This window comes from Callorhinus ursinus, unplaced genomic scaffold, assembly GCF_003265705.2.
Source record: "Callorhinus ursinus isolate GAN/ISIS: 27379988/994484 unplaced genomic scaffold, GSC_fseal_2.0 scaffold46, whole genome shotgun sequence".
NCBI classification, from domain to species: Eukaryota; Metazoa; Chordata; class Mammalia; order Carnivora; family Otariidae; genus Callorhinus; species Callorhinus ursinus.
Window position 1 is genome coordinate 1,560,241 of NW_027397108.1, and position 19,542 is coordinate 1,579,782.

Below are 19,542 nucleotides of genomic sequence, written 5' to 3' on the forward strand. Positions count from 1 at the left end.
TTTTTTTTTAAATCTTCTTTCTTTTTTCGAACAACTTCTTATCTTATCAAGTCCTTTTATAAAATCTTTTATAATTTTCATCTTTACAGTCATCTTCTATCCCTTCATTGTATCAACCCTTATTTTGTACATATATGTCTTTCTTCCTTTAAAATTTTAGGAGGCACTTTTTTCTAACAGACCAAAATACGCCCAAAATCTAGTGTGTGGCACTGATCTATGCACTAGCCTGATCATATTTGATCACATTCTGCTTTTTTTTGTATTGTTCTGTTTTTGTTTTTATCTTTTTTTTTTTCCTCTCTTTCTTTTTTCTTTCTTTCCCTTTCTTTTCCCCTGGTTTCAGGTCTTTTCTGATTTGTATACAGTATATTTGCTGGGGACGTTGTAAACCTGTTAGCATTTTGTTCTCTCATTCATCTATTCTCCTCTGGACAAAATGACAAGACGAAAAAAATCACCTCAGCAAAAAGAACAAGAGGTAGTACCGTCAGCCAGGGACCTACTCAATACGGACATTAGTACGATGTCGGACCTAGAGTTCAGAATCATGACTTTAAAGATACTAGCTGGGCTTCAAAAAAACGTGGAAGTTATTAGAGAAACCCTTTCTGGGGAAATAAAAGAACTAAAATCTAACCAAGTCGAAATCAAAAAGGCTATTAATGAGGTGCAATCAAAAATGGGGGCACTAAATGCTAGGATAAATGAGGCAGAAGAGAGAATCAGTGATATAGAAGACCAAATGATGGAAAGTAAAGAGGCTGAGAAAAAGAGGGAGAAACAACAACAGGATCAGGAGGGCAGAATTCGAGAGATAAGTGATTCAATAAGACAAAACAACATTAGAATAATTGGGATCCCAGAAGAAGAAGAAAGAGAGAGAGGGGCAGAAGGTATATTGGAGCAAATAATAGCAGAGAACTTCCCTAATGTGAGGAAGGAAACAGGCATCAAAATCCAGGAAGCACAGAGAACCCCTCTCAAAATCAATAAAAATAGGTCAACACCCCGACATCTAATAGTAAAACTTACGAGTCTCAGAGACAAAGAGAAAATCCTGAAAGCAGCTCGGGAGAAGAGATATGTAACCTACAATGGTAAAAATATTAGATTGGCAACAGACCTATTCACAGAGACCTGGCAGGCCAGAAAGGACTGGCAAGATATCTTCAGAGCACTAAACGAGAAAAATATGCAGCCAAGAATACTATATCCAGCTAGGCTGTCATTGAAAATAGAAGGAGAGATAAAAAGCATCCAGAACAAACAAAAACTAAAGGAATTTGCAAACATGAAACCAGCCCTCCAAGAAATATTGAAAGGGGTCCTCTAAGCAAAGAGAGAGCCTAAAAGCAGCAAAGATCAGAAAGGAACACAGACAACATACAGTAACAGTCACCTTACAGGCAATACAATGGCACTAAATTCATACCTTTCAATAGTTACCCTGAATGTAAATGGGCTCAATGCCCCAATCAAAAGATACAGACTATCAGATTGGATTAAAAAACAAGACCCATCGATATGCTGTCTGCAAGAGACTCATTTTAGACCCAAAGACACCCCCAGATTGAAAGTGAGGGGGTGGAAAACCATTTACCATGCTAATGGACACCAAAAGAAAGCTGGGGTGGCCATCCTTATATCAGACAAACTAGATTTTAAAACAAACACTGTAATAAGAGATGAGGAAGGACACTATATCCTACTTAAAGGGTCTATCCAACAAGAAGATCTAACAATTGTAAATATCTATGCCCCGAACATGGGAGCAGCCAATTATATAAGGCAATTAATAACAAAAGCAAAGAAACACATTGACAACAATACAATAATAGTGGGGGACTTTAACACCCCCCTGACTGAAATGGACAGATCATCTAAGCAAAAGATCAACAAGGAAATAAAGACTTTAAATGACACACTGGACCAAATGGACTTCACAGACATATTCAGAACATTCCATCCCAAAGCAACGGAACACACATTCTTCTCTAGTGCCCATGGAACATTCTCCAGAATTGATCACATCCTAGGTCACAAATCAGGTCTCAACCAGTACCAAAAGATTGGGATCATTCCCTGCATATTTTCAGACCACAATGCTTTGAAACTAGACCTCAATTACAAGAGGAAAGTTGGAAAGAACTCAAATACATGGAGGCTAAAGAGCATCCTACTAAAGAATGAATGGGTCAACCAGGAAATTAAAGAAGAATTAAAAAAATTCATGGAAACCAATGAAAATGAAAACACAACTGTCCAAAATCTTTGGGATACAGCAAAGGCAGTCCTGAGAGGAAAGTATATAGCAATACAAGCCTTTCTCAAGAAACAAGAAAGGTCTCAAATACACAATCTAACCCTGCACCTAAAGGAGCTGGAGAAAGAACAACAAATAAAGCCTAAACCCAGCAGGAGAAGAGAAATCATAAAGATCAGAGCAGAAATCAATGAAATAGAAACCAAAAGAACAGTAGAACCGATCAACGAAACTAGGAGCTGGTTCTTCGAAAGAATTAACAAGATTGATAAACCCCTGGCCAGACTTATCAAAAAGAAAAGAGAAATGACCCAAATCAACAAAATCATGAATGAAAGAGGAGAGATCACAACCAACACCAAAGAAATACAAACAATTATAAGAACATATTACGAGCAACTCTATGCCAGCAAATTAGATAACCTGGAAGAAATGGGTGCATTCCTAGAGATGTATCAACTACCAAAACTGAACCAGGAAGAAATAGAAAACCTGAACAGACCTATAACCACTAAGGAAATTGAAGCAGTCATCAAAAATCTCCCAAGAAACAAAAGCCCAGGGCCAGATGGCTTCCCAGGGGAATTCTGTCAGACATTTAAAGAAGAATTAATACCTATTCTCCTGAAACTGTTCCAAAAAATAGAAATGGAAGGAAAACTTCCAAATTCATTTTATGAGGCCACCATTACCTTGATCCCAAAACCAAAGATCCCATCAAAAAGGAGAATTACAGACCAATATCCTTGATGAACATGGATGCAAAAATTCTCACCAAAATACTAGCCAATAGGATCCAACAGTATATTAAAAGGATTATTCACCACGACCAAGTGGGATTTATCCCTGGGCTGCAAGGCTGGTTCAACATCCGCAAATCAATCAACGTGATACAATACATTAACAAAAGAAAGAACAAGGATCATATGATCCTCTCAATAGATGCAGAAAAAGCATTTGACAAAGTACAGCATCCTTTCTGGATCAAAACTCTTCAGAGTATAGGGATAGAGGGTACATACCTCAATATCATAAAAGCCATCTATGAAAAACCTACAGCGAATATCATTCTCAATGGAGAAAAGCTGAGAGCATTTCCCCTAAGGTCAGGAACGCGGCAGGGATGTCCACTCTCACCACTGCTATTCAACATAGTATTAGAAGTCCTAGCCACAGCAATCAGACAACAAAAAGAAATCAAAGGCATCCAAATCGGCAAAGAGGAAGTCAAACTCTCACTCTTTGCAGATGATATGATACTGTATGTGGAAAACCCAAAAGACTCCACCCCAAAACTGCTAGAACTCATACAGGAATTCAGTCAAGTAGCAGGATATAAAATCAATGCACAGAAATCAGTGGCATTCCTATACACCAACAACAAGACAGAAGAGAGACAAATCAAGGAGTCGATCCCATTCACAATTGCACCCAAAACCATTAGATACCTAGGAATAAATTTAACCAAAGAGGCAAAGGATCTGTACTCAGAAAAGTATAAAATACTCAGGAAAGAAATTGAAGAAGACACAAAGAAATGGAAAAACGTTCCATGCTCATGGATTGGAAGAACCAACATTGTGAAGATGTCAATGCTACCTAGAGCAATCTACACATTCACTGCAATCCCCATCAAAATACCATCCACTTTTTTCAAAGAAATGGAACAAATAATCCTAAAATTTGTATGGAACCAGAAGAGACCCCGAATAGCCAGAAGAATATTGAAAAAGAAAAGCAAAGCTGGCGGCATCACAATTCCGGACTTCCAGCTCTGTTACAAAGCTGTCATCATCAAGACAGTATGGTACTGGCACAAAAACAGACACATAGATCAATGGAACAGAATCAAGAGCCCAGAAATGGACCCTCAACTCTATGGTCAACTTATCTTTGACAAAGCAGGAAAGAATGTCCAGTGGAAAAAAGACAGTCTCTTCAACAAATGGTGTTGGGAAAATTGGACAGCCACATGCAGAAGAATGAAACTGGACCATTGCCTTACACCACACACAAAAATAGACTCCAAATGGTTGAAAGACCTAAACGTGAGACAGGAGTCCATCCAAATCCTAAAGGAGAACACAGGTAGCAACCTCTTCGACCTCAGCCGCAGCAACTTCTTCCTAGAAACATCACCAAAGGCACGGGAAGCAAGGGCAAAAATGAACTATTGGGATTTCATCCAGATAAAAAGCTTTTGCACAGCAAAAGAAACAGTCCACAAAACCAAAAGACAACCGACAGAATGGGAGAAAATATTTGCAAATGACATATCGGATAAAGGGCTAGTATCCAAAATCTATAAAGAACTTATCAAACTCAACACCCAAAGAACAAATGATCCAATCAAGAAATGGGCAGAAGACATGAACAGACATTTTTCCAAAGAAGACATCCAAATGGCCAACAGGCACATGAAAAAGTGCTCAACATCGCTCGGCATCAGGGAAATCCAAATCAAAACCTCAGTGAGATACCACCTCACACCCGTCAGAATGGCTAAAATTAAGTCAGGGAACGACAGATGTTGGCGGGGATGTGGAGAAAGGGGAACCCTCCTACGCTGTTGGTGGGAATGCAAGCTCGTGCAACCCCTCTGGAAAACAGTATGGAGGTTCCTCAAACAGTTGAAATTAGAGCTACCATTCGATCCAGCAATTGCACTACTGGGTATTTACCCCAAAGATACAAATGTAGGGACCCAAAGGGGTACGTGCACCCCAATGTTTATAGCAGCAATGTCCACAATAGCCAAACGGTGGAAAGAGCCAAGATGTCCATCGACGGATGAATGGATAAAGAAGATGTGGTATATATACACAATGGCATATTATGCAGCCATCAAAAGGAATGAGATCTTGCCATTTGCAACGACGTGGATGGAACTGGAGGGTGTTATGCTGAGTGAAATAAGTCAATCAGAGAAAGACATGTATCATATGACCTCACTGATATGAGGAATTCTTAAGCTCAGGAACAAACTGAGGGTTGCTGGAGTGGTTGGGGGTGGGAGGGATGGGGTGGCTGGGTAATGGACATTGGGGAAGATATGTGCTACGGTGAGTGCTGTGAATTGTGCAAGACTGTTGAATCACAGATCTGTACTTCTGAAACAAATAATGCAACATATTTTAAGAAAAAAGAAAAAGAAGAAGATAGCAGGAGAGGAAGAATGAAGGGGACTAAGTCAGAGGGGGAGACGAACCAGGAGAGATGATGGACTCTGAAAAACAAACTGAGATTTCTGGAGGGGAGGAGGGTGGGGGCATGGGTTAGCCTGGTGATGGGTATTGAGGAGGGCACATTCTGCATGGAGCACTGGGTGTTATGAACAAACAATGAATCATGGAACAGTACACCAAAACAAATTATGTAATATATGGTGATTAACATAACAATAAAAAAATTTTTTAAAAAATGTCTTTATACGACATTTAAAAGTTGCAAAGCACTTTATTTTATAATTTGACTCTCAGAACAATCTGGTATTATCGGCAGGACAAGAAATTGTAGTACCAGTTTTAAAGATGAGGAAAGTGAGGCTCTGAGGATCTGTGTGGCCCTGGTCTTGTGTCTGCATAGTGTTCTGTACTTCTCTTACCTGCACAGAGACCTCCGACAAATACTAATTTGGGATGTGTTGTGTAATGTCTTTTCTCCTGATCAGAGTATGACACTCCTCGTGCAGCCGGTTTGGGCCACCACTGAGTCCCCAGCTTCTAGCACAGAACCTAGCCCAAGAACGAATTCAGGGATTCAAAGAAAAGGTTCACAGAGCATTGTTGTGGCAGAGAGAGAACCATGTGTTAGTAAAGTAATGAAAATAAATAGGCTGTTTTCAGAAGCAGCGGCAGCTGTCAGGCAGTATGTGTTGATAAGGTGGAGAAGGACCATCTCCCAGGGCTACCTCACCACTCTCTGAGTGGGCATGGGGCCAGATGCCGCTTGCAGGGGGTGATACCACCTCTCCAGTGAGCTTCTAAGTTTGTATAGCAAGGGACTGAGTGGTCAGATGCCCCTGAAGGGCAGAGGATGCTCAGGCGCCCAGCCCTCTGGCTTCTTCTTTTCTGGAAGGGAGCCTTCCGCCATGACAAAGGAACCTAGGACAGTGCTTGGTTTCCACCTGCTCTGTAGTGCAGAGATGAGGGAAACAGCACAGCAGTGTCTCCTTATGGGGAAAGAGGAGTATTTCTGTGCCTAATGTTTACTCATCTTTTACTCCAAGTGGTAAAATACACACACACACACACACACACACTTGTTTAGGATGTATCAGAAAACAAGACTTCCCTAGAAGGAAGAACTCTGGTACAGTACTGGAGATGATCCATTCATCAGACCTCACATTCTGGCTCTTTCATTTGTAATGAAAAGAATCCCTAAATCTCTCATTTTTCTCAGCTACAGAGTGACTTTGTAATGCTCACCTCATCACATTGTTCTGAAGTTCCAAGGATTAAACAAGAACAAGCAGTTTAGATGCCTGGCACATATCGCATGCTCATAACTGGCTAGGGACTGTTATTATCCTTCTGCTCTGGGGGAGAGGACAACAGTAATACTGTTGCTTTTCTCTGCACTCACAATCAGGACTCATTTTGTACACACCACACCCCGGTGAGGTAGAGAGCTTCATCCCCATCTTGCAGGTGAGGAGTCTGGCTCATGAAGTTGGTGTGACTTGCTCAGAACCACATAGTGTGTAAATGGCAGAATGTTTGGTCATTCTAGAGCTATAGTGGCCTCGCTGATGGTGGGCTTGGATGTTCTTTTACTGAGGGAAAGAACAATCAATACCTTTGCAGGAACACTGCTGGAGAGAATCCTGACGTGAGCACAAAGTTTCTGGGAAAAAGAAATTGGCAAATCTCGCTGTCAACAATCAGAAGGTGATCAATGGGAGAAAAGTACTCTGAGAAAAGCATGGTTTTTTAATCTTCTTTGAAACAGCTGATTTCCCTAGACAAGTGGATAGCTAAATTCATATAATTATCTATGCATACACTCCTGTCATCTTCAGTATTTGTAGACAGTACATTTTATTTTTTAAGTAAAGGAAAAATAGAGATGCCATTATTCATGTGTTAGCAGTTGGAAAAATCTCTCTCCCCTTGCTTCTCTCTTGCTGTTGTCAGCACAAGTTATGATGAATTTGGGGAGTAGGTCAACAAATGTATCCATAAGAAAACTAGTAAAAGAAATGTTTACTGCTTCCTGGTGCTTGTTAGTGTGAAAAGATAATCAGTTGCTTCCTGATTCTTAGGAGAAGGAAACAAAAGGTCTCTCCCTCAGCAGAAGGGGAATTTTTGGTCTAGCCAAATGTACCTGGTGAACGGGAACATCAACTTATAGGGGCAGACATGCATCACCGTCACTGCCCCTTGCCCCCACACATACCACCTGGACAACCAACTCTTCCTCTCAAGGCCCATCTAATGGTTCTTAGAGGGGAAAGCTAAGCCTCCCTTGGGACTGCTGGCGTGGGCATTGGGGGTGGAGAGGACCAGGCATGGGCTGGCTAGGTGGCAGCATCCTACATTTCATGTAACATGTCTGCCTACCACAAATTGGGCTGAGAATTCGCCCTTACTCACATGTGTTACACTCGGTGTTCTCTTCTAACACACCCTCTGAAGCCCCGGAGTTGTAAACACCCTTCTTCCAAACCCACAGAAGCCCTTAGACGTACTTCCAGCTGTATTTGGAGCTGTTTGGCAGGCCAAAGCAAGTTTTTGTATATTTAGAAAAATTAACCTATTGGAATACTCCATTCTGGGGCTCCTCCGGGAATCAAGCAAGAGTCAGAGTAGCTAATGAAGGCTTTCTGTCCATGGAGACCTAGAGCACTGGGTCCAGCCTTAGCTAGATCATGAGGCCAGTGGGAAAGGACTTGTGTAAAGCAATCTCAGCAGCCCAGGAGGAAGACTGGAAACCACAGTCTACCCACAGGACTCAATGAGACAAAGGGCAAAAATAAGTAGGTTATAAAACAAATTGTACGGTATAATCCCGTTAAAACTGCAAACTGTATATGTCATATGCATTTATTTTGAAAAAATATCAGAAGGAAATATATCAAAATTCAAAATTTTGAGCCCTTCTTTCCTGACTGCTAAGAATACAGGTTACTTTCATTTGTTTATGTTTGTGATTCAGACCTGTTTTTTCCCGGATTTTCTCCATTAAGCATGTACTATTGTCATAATGAGAAAAAAAAGCTACAGTTTAAAAACACTGCAGATGATCCACATCAGCATATGAGTTGGAAGAGTGCTACTAATGAGCCAAATGAGCCCTATAAGAACAGAGTCATTCTCATAATCCAGTCAAGAAATGGGCAGAAGACGTGAACAGACATTTCTCCAAAGAAGACATACAAATGGCCAACATGCTCAACATCACTTGGCATCAGGGAAATACAAATGAAAATCACAACGAGATACCACCTCACACCAATCAGAATGGCTAAAATTAACAACTCAGGAAACAACAGATGTTGGAGAGGATGCAGAGAAAGGGGAACCCTCCTACACTGTTGGTGGGAAGGCAAGCTGGTGCAGCCAGTCTGGAAAACAGTATGGAGGTTTCTCAAACAGTTGAAAATAGAGCTACCCTACGACCCAGCAATCTCACTACTAGGCATTTATCCAAAGTATAGAAACATAATGATCGGAAGGGGCACATGCACCCTAATGTTTATAGCAGCAATGTTCACAATAGCCAAAATATGGAAAGAGCCCTGGTGTCCATTGACAGATGAACGGATAAAGAAGATATGGTACACACACACACACACACACAGGAATATTACTTGGCCATCAAAAAGAATGAAATCTTGCCATTTGCAACGATGTGGATGAAACTAGAGGGTATTACGCTAAGTGAAATAAGTCAGAGAAAGACAAATATTACATGATTTCATTTATATATGGAATTTAAGAAACAAAACAGATGAACATAGGGGAAGGGAAGGAAAAATAAGAAAATCAGAGAGGGAGACGAACCGTTAGACACTCTTGGGGCGCCTGGGTGGCTCACTTGTTAAGCTTCTGCCTTCGGCTCAGGTCATGATTCCAGGGTCCTGGGATTGAGCCCTGCGTTGGGCTCCCTGCTTGTGTTAACCTCTCTCGCTGTCTCTCTCTCTGTCAAATAAATAAATGAAACAAAAAAACCCATAAGAGACTCTTAACTATAGGAAACAAACTGAGGGTTGCTGGAGGGGATGTGGGTGGGGGAATGGGGTAACTGGGTGATGGGCATTAAGGAGAGCACTGGACATAATGAGCACTAGGTATTACATGCAACTGATGAATCACTAAACTCTACCTCTGAAACTAATAATACACTATATGTTAAGTAATTTATTAAAAAAACAAAAAACAGAGTCATTCTCCAGGCCCTCTTGTGCCTCTCCGATGGCTTCCCTGAAACCAAGAGAATGAAGCTTCCAAAGTGCATCATCAAACACTTAGTCATTAGACCATGGAGTCTACCTTTGTAGAGAGTAGACTAAGGTGGTTCTGAAGAGGGAAGACACAGGCAGCTTTCTCTTTCCCCTAATCTCAAGCAGGGCACCTATTCTTTTGACCACCTCTATCCTCACCTGGAGATTCAGAGAGCAGTAAGCTACACACCGAAGTCAATAGCAAGGAAATGGGGATTTAGAGAAATTGGCCTGGTCAGACACCAGCCAGTCTGATGCAGGGTGAAGCTCAGGGTCCCTCTGGATGAGGCAGATAAGGCTCCCATCCCAGCTCTGCCGCCACTCAGCCTTTTGGGCAAGTTAGTTAGCCTTATGTGGCCTCATGTTCCTGTGTGGGAGTCTTCTCTTTTGTCTCCAAGAAACAATTGTTGAAGTTTCACAGAACATTGACTTCTCAGAACAGGATTGGAAAAAATTGCAGCTGGAAATCAGAACAAAAACAAAACATCCTAGCTTGGGAAACATGCAACGGAAATAAAGTGTGTTTGCCTTTACGAATGCTTAAAATGAAAGAAAACCAAAGCACCCCATCCTTACACACCCCGGATACAATTGTAGAATTGTACAATAATCGTTCAATTACTGTGATGTTTCAAAGCAAAGCCAGAATGCTAGAATCTTCTAAGCCTCCATTGTCCCATGTATGGTAGCCACATGTGGCTATTGGAGGGTGGCTAGTCCCAACTGAGATGTGCTATCAGTATAAAATACACCCCAGATATCAAAGATTCAGTGTGAAGGGAAGGTAACATAACTCATTCATATTTTGCATTGATTGCATGTTGACCTGATAATATTTTGGATGTAATGAATCAAAATTTATTATTAAAAGTAATTTCACCTGTTACTTTTTACTTTTAGTGTGCCTGACTAAAAAATTTAAAATTACTTAACGTGGTTGGCCTTCTATTTCTTTTAGGCAGTGCTGATCTAGAAGACAGATTTTCTTTCTGGGGATAGGCTCTACCTGCATGTTCTTCCGGGTGCCATGTGACGTGACAATAGAACTGTGTGAAGCACGTTGCGCACAGGGAAGATGCAAGGGCTGTCAACATCTTTTACCCCACCCACCCCCGGCCCTCACTGGGTTATGGTAGCTTTGATGCCAGTCACTGGGCCTTCCTCCTTCCCCCTTTCCCTCCTTCCTCTTCTTTCTTGCTGTTTCCTGTTTTTGTAAAATCATCTATGCCAAAGTGCTTCCTGTTCCTGAGCTCTAATAGGACTGAGGTGTCGGTCAGATGATTAGCTGCTGTTCTACTTCACTCATCATTAGCAACTGATTTACTGGGAAAGCTTTACTCCAGGTAAAATCATTACCTGCCAGAGTGATGTGACTTGTGGAGACAAGCTTTGCCTGCCCAGAATACTTCAGTATTCTTTAACTAACATCGCTCTGGTTTTTCTTTGCAAAACTGATCAACATCTTTGGTTGCGTCAGTCGTGGTGCCCTATACTCTTCCCCTCCCCACTGGACATTCAGGATAATTCAGCTCCCTTTCCCAGGACTTGAGTCTTAAGAGGGATGACACACCATGGGAGTGGAGGTAGATCTACACCATCCATATATCACTGATCACTCCTGCTGCTGGGTTCTTAGATCTGCCTTGCTACTGTGCTTGATTGATTTTCAATTCTTCCTTTGATCTGATGAGCTACCCAATAGTCTTGAAATAACTTCCCTTTGCATTTGAACTATGCAGAGTCATTTTCCATTCTTTGCAGCCACAGCCCTCCTCTCTGTTGTTATCCTAATTCAGCAAAACAGTGAAATGCTGTAAAAAGTATTTAAGAACCTTTATCCCTGGTTACAAATATTAGTATCACCAGGAATAGGTTGGAATAGAGATGAATTGGTTGTAAGGCAGCCGTCAGCTTTGTATTTGTAAGAAACTAGCATCGTGCTGTTCCCTGGCTTGCTCCATTGATCATGGAGCTGAGTCCCACCAGTTCTTGCAGACCTCACCTCCTTGCTGGGGGCGGGGCTGAGCTCTGGGAAATGGGAGTTTAAAGGGATGGGATGGCCTGGCTCTCCCCAGCCTTTCACTTTGTAAACACTACTACAGTGAGTTTTCACTCGAGCTGTCCCTTGAGAAACCGTTTTGATGTCGTGCCTAAAGCCACACCTCTCTGAATTACCTTTAAAGAAGATAAATTTTAACCGCCAAGAAGCACCTGTTTTCTCATGACGTGCATATGCAACTTCAACTATTTTTGTTACTCAGGGAGAATACTGGTGGCTTCATCTGGTTCACTGAGCTAAAGGGTCGGAAGGGGCTTTTTTTCTTCCCAGTGGGTTCTCAGTTTTCTTCCTATGTGGAGGTTTTAAAGACATGGTCATGGTCTCTCCTTAATTCTGTTATTCAATATAAATCTCTAGCATTTTATGATGGGAAGGGGAGAAACTTCATGTAAGTGTTGCAGCCATGAGTAGTGGGTTTGCTGTTACTAAAATACCTTGCATTTACAAAAATAAGTTAGCAAGAAATTGTTTTTTCATGCACTCTATACCCGTATGTTCTGTTTTGATTAGAAAGGTTGCTGCCAGCCAGGGAAGAAGGACTCAGGTAAATATAACTCCCTTGATGTGTGTAACCAAGAGACTGAAGTAATACTCATTTACACAGAATTGTTTATTGGTTGCATACTAAGTTTCAAGCACTAAACTAGGGTTTTGCATTTATTATTTCATTTGTTTTTCACAACATCCTTGAAAGTTAGATATCATTATCCCAGTTTTAAGAAAAAAAGAAGGCTGAAAACCACAATAATTAGGTGCTCTGACTACAGTCATCCAGCTAAGAAGTGGCAAATCAAGGTTTCAAAGCCTAAAACGTATCTGATTTCAACCCACAGTTAATTCCGTTAGATCTTCCTGTTTCTTTGCTATTATTTTTACCATTTAATAAAATTCATTTAAGTAAAAAAAATAATAAAGTTCTTAACTTTAACCAAAGATAACCTTGTTCTTATATAACATGAAACAACAGTTAAAGAGACAGACCCCCCGCCCCCCCCTCAAGGATAAGTACCTTAAACCAACAAGTGGTATATTAGGTACTACTTTTTAAAACTTAACTCCAGTTCCCACTCATAAGAATAAAGCTGTGTGGCATTAGGAAGGCATTGTTCTCTATCTGGCACAGACACCATAGACGTGACATATTCTGCCAGGTCCTGCTGCCTGAAGTTTCTGGATCCAGGGATAGCCATTATAATCCCCGCCAGGCATTCTGTGACTTGTTTGTCTTCCTTCCAGGTGATGCTGCCATATTTCTCCCTGAGCTAAGCTAAAGTTGGAAGAACCTTACCAATTTTACAGATTATCACCACCCCCCAAGTTTCTAAACTTCTCATGACTAGATCCCATCATGCTAAATAAATATTTCAGCAACTAATTACCTTATTATTCTTCGATTCACCATCCAAGATAATACCTTACTATTCTTTGATTCTCCATCTCAGAGAAGCAGCACTAACTCATGACTTTTAAGTAAACACCTAAAATAATGTGAAATACAAGATAAGGTTATATGGTTATTTCCTAAAAATGTCATGGATGGGTTTATCCTACTGTGATGTATGGCTATTTTCTAGTAAAGTCATGGCTGGGTCTGTCACCTCCGAGGTTGGGCATTCTGGTTTCACCTACTGCTCCAGCATCACTCTGAGGTTAGTTTGTGATACTGCCTCTGAGACTGTCCCACAGAGGTGGCAATCACTGCCCGTCAGGTCCACTCTCAGTGCTGCAATTCCTGGTTAAAGGAGGGGAGAAGGGACAGAATTCATTTCCTTCTCAAAACTTGCACATGGCCCCCTCGATCTTCAAGCCAGCAATAGCAACATCTACTTCTTAAGTCTTCAGCGCTTGCGGGGGGCGGGGCGCAGAGGTGGAGGGAAGGCTGAGTGAAAAACAGATTTCACAGAAAAGTTTGTGTATAATCTAGAAGAAGAATAGGGGAAGGCAAAAAATATAAAGGTTTGAGTCAAAGAGTGGGATGAGTGGTCTTCATCACTGATATTCTCTTTGCTTCTGAACCTTTTTTTTTTTTGGAAAAAAAAATTTGGACAATAAAAAAAAATTCCTGAAACAACAAAACAAATATTATCATGCCCCATAGTACTTTTCCATATATTTTTCCAATTCTATGAATCTGATGAAATTGAAAATTTAAATTTTTTAAAGTTTTTGAAGGAAGCATGGATCACTACTCAAATATCAAGCACAGACCATCCATAGTCCTGTAGCTAGACATTCCATTTAAAATCATTAAGCAAAAATTTCCAAAAGCCAAATGACTCTAGCCCCAAACATCTCTCAGTATAATTGGAAAATAACCACTTGACAGGCTATTGAAAAGGAAGAACATGGAAACCCTATGGTTCCATGTAAAGGAAACTTAAGATTATCCCATAGTGGAGGCCAACAGTGGGTAAGCATATATTCTGAAAAATTTCTAAGCCAGGGGGCAGAGCAAGGTGGCAGAGGAGTAGGAGACCTGGATTTCGTCTGGTCTCAGGAATTCAGCTGGATAGGGATCAAACCATTCTGAACACCTACGAACGCAACAGGAGATCGAAGAAAAGAATAGCAACAACTCTCTGAACAGAAAAGCAACCACTTTCTGGAAGGTTGGATGTGCGGAGAAGTGAATCCGAGACGATATTCGGGAGGATAGACAGTGGGGGAGGGGGCCTCCGTCGGCCGCTTCTGTCAAGTGATAGAGCCGCGGAGCACAAAATCGGAACTTATAGAAGTCTACTCCACTGAGAGACATCACCTCAGTGGCTAAGGGGGGTGGGGGGTAGAACCCTCACAGGACGGTGTGGTCTCAGGACCCTCGGGGTCACAGAAAGACCGGGGGTGCCTGAGTGCGGCAGAGCTCCCAGGTATCGGAGCAGGGAAGCCAGCTGCAGAGACGGAGCCAAGGCGCAGGCTCTCAGCTCGGGATTGTCATAAACCATGATCCGCGGCCCAGTCGGGCCACTGCTCCTCCAGCAGGGACCCAACAAGCAGCAGAGCCGGGGAGACTCCCCTTCCTTCCCGGGGAGGAGTGGCGCGGGAGCGCACTGCAGGGATCTCCTGGGTTTGGAGACTCCACACTGGGTCTGGTGCCAGAGATAGAAACACTTGGTCACAGGCCAGGTGAGCATGGAGTGCGGCTGGAGACCGGGGAGACGGGAGTGATTGCTTTTCTCTGGAGGCGCACTGAGGAGTGGGGCCCCGAGTTCTCGGCTCCTCTGGGGCGGAGATTGGGAGGCCACCATTTTCACTTTCATCCTCAAAGGCTGTACCGAAAGCTTGCAGGGAACAAAAGGTCCCGAGAGCAAACCCAAGCAGATTCCTTAGCCCGGACCGGCAAGGGCGGTGCAATTCCGCCTCCAGCAAAGACATGTGAAAACCACGGCAAAGGCCCCTCCCCCAGAAGATCATCAAGAACAGACAGCCAAGCCCAAGTTTACCAATCAGTGAGGACGGCAGAACTCCAGCACTAAGGGAATACTGCACATAGAATCCATGGCTTTTTTACCATGGTTCTTTATTCTTTTAAAATTAATTTTAACTTTTTTTTTTAATTTTTTTTTGCCTTTTTCAAACATCTTATCAATCCCTTTTTTAAAAAAAATTTTTATTTTTCATTATTAGAGTCGTATTCTATCCCTTCATAGTAGTTACCCTTTTTTTGGCATATATATATAATTGTTCTCTCTTTAAAATTTTGAGGTACAGTTTCTTCTAACAGATCAAAATACACCCTAAATCTCTAGTGTATGGCTTTGTTCTAGTCTCCAGCCTGATCGCATTCTCTCCCCTTTTTCTTTTTTTTTTAAATCCTCTTCTTTCTTTTTTCAAACAACTTCTTATTAATTCCTTTTATAAATTTTTTATACTTTTCATCTTTACAGTCATATTCCATCCCTTCATCGTATCAACCCTTATTTTTGTACATATATAAGTTTTTCTTTATTTAAAATTTTGGGAGGCACTTTCTTCTAACAGACCAAAATATACCCAAAATCTAGTGTGTGGCACTCATCTATGCACCAGCCTGATAATATTTGATCATATTCTGTTTTTTTTGTTTTGTTCTGTTTTTGCTTGTTTTTATCTTTTTCTTTTTTTTTTTTTTCTCTTTCTTTTTTCTTTCTTTTGCTTTCTTTTCCCCTGGTTTCAGGTCTTTTCTGATTTGTTTAGAGTATTATTTTCTGGGGACGTTGTTACCCTGTTAGCATTTTGTTCTGTCATTCATCTATTCTTCTCTGAACAAAATGACAAGACGGAAAAGATCAACTCAACAAAAAGAACAAGAGGTAGTACCGACTGACAGGGACCTACTCAATACGGACATTAGTACGATGTCGGACCTAGAGTTCAGAATCATGATTTGAAAAATACTACCTGGGCTTTAAAAAAGCATGGAAGTTATTAGAGAAACCCTTTCTGGAGAAATGAAAGAACTAAAATCTAACCAAGTTGAAATCAAAAAGGCTATTAATGAGGTGCAATCAAAAATGGGGGCACTAACTGCTAGGACAAATGAGGCAGAAGAGAGAATCAGTGATATAGAAGACCAAAGGATGGAAAATAAAGAAGCTGAGAAAAAGATAAACAACTACTGGATCACGAGGGCAGAATTCGAGAGATAAGCGATACCATAAGACAAAACAACATGAGAATAATTGGGATCCCAGAAGAAGGAGAGAGATGGGCAGAAGGTATATTGGAGCAAATTATAGCAGAGAACTTCCCTAATTTGGGGAAGGAAACAGGCATCAAAATCCAGGAGGCACAGAGAACCCCTCTCAAAATCAATAAAAATAGGTCAACACCCCAACATCTAATAGTAAAACTTACGAGTCTCAGAAACAAAGAGAAAATCCTGAAAGCAGCTCGGGAGAAGAGAGATGTAACCTACAGTGGTAGAAACATTAGATTGGCAACAGACCTATTCACAGAGACCTGGCAGGCCAGAAAGGACTGGCATGATATATTCAGAGCACTAAATGAGAAAAATATGCAGCCAAGAATACTATATCCAGCTAGGCTGTCACTGAAAATAAGAGAGATGATAAGCTTCCAGGGCAAACAAAAACTAAAAGAATTTGCTAACACCAAACCAGCCCTATTAGAAATATTGAAAGGGGTCCTCTAAGCAAAGACAGAGCCTAAAAGTAACATAGACCAAAAAGGGACACAGACAATATACAGTAACAGTCACCTTACATGCAATACAATGGCACTAAATTCCTAACTTTCAATAGTTACCTTATGTAAATGGGCTAAATGCCCCAAACAAAAGACACAGGCTATCAGATTGGATTAAAAACAAGACCCATCGATATGCTGCCTGCAAGAGACTCATTTTAGATGCAAAGACACCTCCAGATTGAAAGTGAGGGGGTGGAAAACCATTTACCATGCTAATGGACACCAAAAGAAAGCTGGGGTGGCAATCCTTGTATCAGACAAATTAGATTTTAAACCAAAGACTGTAATAAGAGATGAGGAAGGACACTATATCCTACTTAAAGGGTCTATCCAACAAGAAGATCTAACAATTGTAAATATCTATGCCCCTAACATGGGAGCAGCCAATTATATAAGGCAATTAATAACAAAATCAAAGAAACACATTGACAACAATACAATAATAGTGGGGGACTTTAACACCCCCCTGACTAAAATGGACAGATCATCTAGGCAAAAGATCAACAAGGAAATAAAGACTTTAAATGACACACTGGACCAAATGGACTTTACAGACATATTCAGAACATTCCATCCCAAAGCAATGGAATACACATTCTTCTCTAGTGCCCATGGAACATTCTCCAGAATAGATCATATCCTAGGTCACAAATCAGGTCTCAACTGGTACCAAAAGATTGGAATCATTCCCTGCATATTTTCAGACCACAATGCTTTGAAACTAGAACTCAATCACAAGAGGAAATTCGGAAAGAACTCAAATACATGGAGGCTAAAGAGCATCCTACTAAAGAATGAATGGGTCAACCAGGAAATTAAAGAATTTAAAAAATTCATGGAAAAGAATGAAAATGAAAACACAACTGTTCAAAATCTTTGGGATGCAGCAAAGGCAGTCTTAAGAGGAAAGTATATAGCAATATAAGCCTTTCTCAAGAAACAAGAAAGGTCTCAAATACACAACCTAATCCTACACCTAAAGGAGCTAGAGAAAAAACAGCAAATAAAGGCTAAACCCAGCAGGAGAAGAGAAATCATAAAGATCAGAGCAGAAATCAATGAAATAGAAACCAAAAGAACAGTAGAACAGATCAGCGAAACTAGGAGGTGGTTCTTTGAAAGAATTAACAAGATTAATAAATCCCTGGCCAGACTTATCAAAAAGAAAACAGAAAGGACCCAAATCAACAAAGTCATGAATGAAAGAGGAGAGATCACAGCCAACACCAAAGAAATACAAACAATTACAAAAATATATTATGAGCAACTCTATGCCAGCAAATTAGATAACCTGGAAGAAATGGATGCATTCCTAGAGATGTATCAACTACCAAAACTGAGCCAGGAAGAAACAGAAAACCTGAACAGACCTGTAACCACTAAGGAAATTGAAGCAGTCATCAAAAATCTCCCAACAAACAAAAGCCCAGGGCCAGATGGCTTCCCAGGGGAATTGTACCAAACATTCCAAGAAGAGTTAATACCTATTCTTCTGAAACTGTTCCAAAAATGGAAATGGAAGGAAAACTTCCAAACTCATTTTATGAGGCCATTACCTTGATCCCCAAACAAGACAAAGATCCCATCAAAAAGGAGAATTACAGACCAATATCCTTGATGAACACAGATGCAAAAATTCTCACCAAAATACTAGCCAATAGGATCCAACAGTACATTAAAAGGATTATTCACCATGACCAAGTGGGATTTATCCCTGGGCTGCAAGGTTGGTTCAACATCCACAAATCAATCAACATGATACAATACATTAATAAAAGAAAGAAGAAGAATCATATTATCCTCTCAATAGATGCAGAGAAAGCATTTGACAAAGTACAGCATCCTTTCTTGATCAAAACTCTTCAGAGTATAGGGATAGAGGGTACATACCCAATATCGTAAAAGCCATTTATGAAATACCTAGAGCAAATATCATTCTCAATGGGGAAAAACTGAGAGCTTTCCCCCTAAGGTCAGGAACGCGGCAGGAATGTCTACCATCACCACTGCTATTCAACATAGTGTTAGAAGTCCTAGCCACAGCAATCAGACAACAAAAAGAAATCAAAGGCATCCAAGTCGGCAAAGAAAAAGGCAAACTGTCACTCTGCAGATGATATGATACTGTATGTGGAAAACCCAAAAGACTCCACCCCAAAACTGCTAGAACTCATACAGGAATTCAGTCAAGTGGCAGGATATAAAATCAATGCACAGAAATCAGTGGCATTCCTATACACCAACAACAAGACAGAAGAAAGAGAAATTAAGGAGTTGATCCCATTTACAATTGCACCCAAAACCATAAGATACTTAGGAATAAATCTAACCAAAGAGGCAAAGGATCTGTACTCAGAAAACTATAAAGTACTCATAAAAGAAATTGAGGAAGACACAAAGAAATGGAAAAACGTTCCATGCTCATGGATTGGAAGAACAAACATTGTGAAGATGTTAGTGCTACCTAGAGCAATCTACACATCCAATGCAATCCCCATCAAAATACCATCCACTTTTTTCAAAGAAATGGAACAAATAATCCTAAAACTTGTATGGAACCAGAAAAGACCCCGAATAGCCAGA

General features: G+C 40.8%; 1 protein-coding gene across 5 annotated transcripts in view; it reads left to right on the forward strand.

Annotated features, from left to right (window-relative positions):
• Window positions 1-19,542, forward strand: part of LOC141370809 (metalloproteinase inhibitor 1-like) — a 56,802-nt gene that overhangs the window by 11,094 nt on the left and 26,166 nt on the right. Inside the window, exon 3 of one of the 5 annotated variants that reach the window (XM_073882317.1) lies at window positions 7,075-7,158. The exons of the other annotated variants lie outside the window; for them this stretch is intronic. The gene's annotated coding sequence lies outside the window, so the exon portion shown is untranslated. The remainder of the gene's footprint in view (window positions 1-7,074; window positions 7,159-19,542) is intronic. 5 annotated transcript variants of the gene reach the window in all.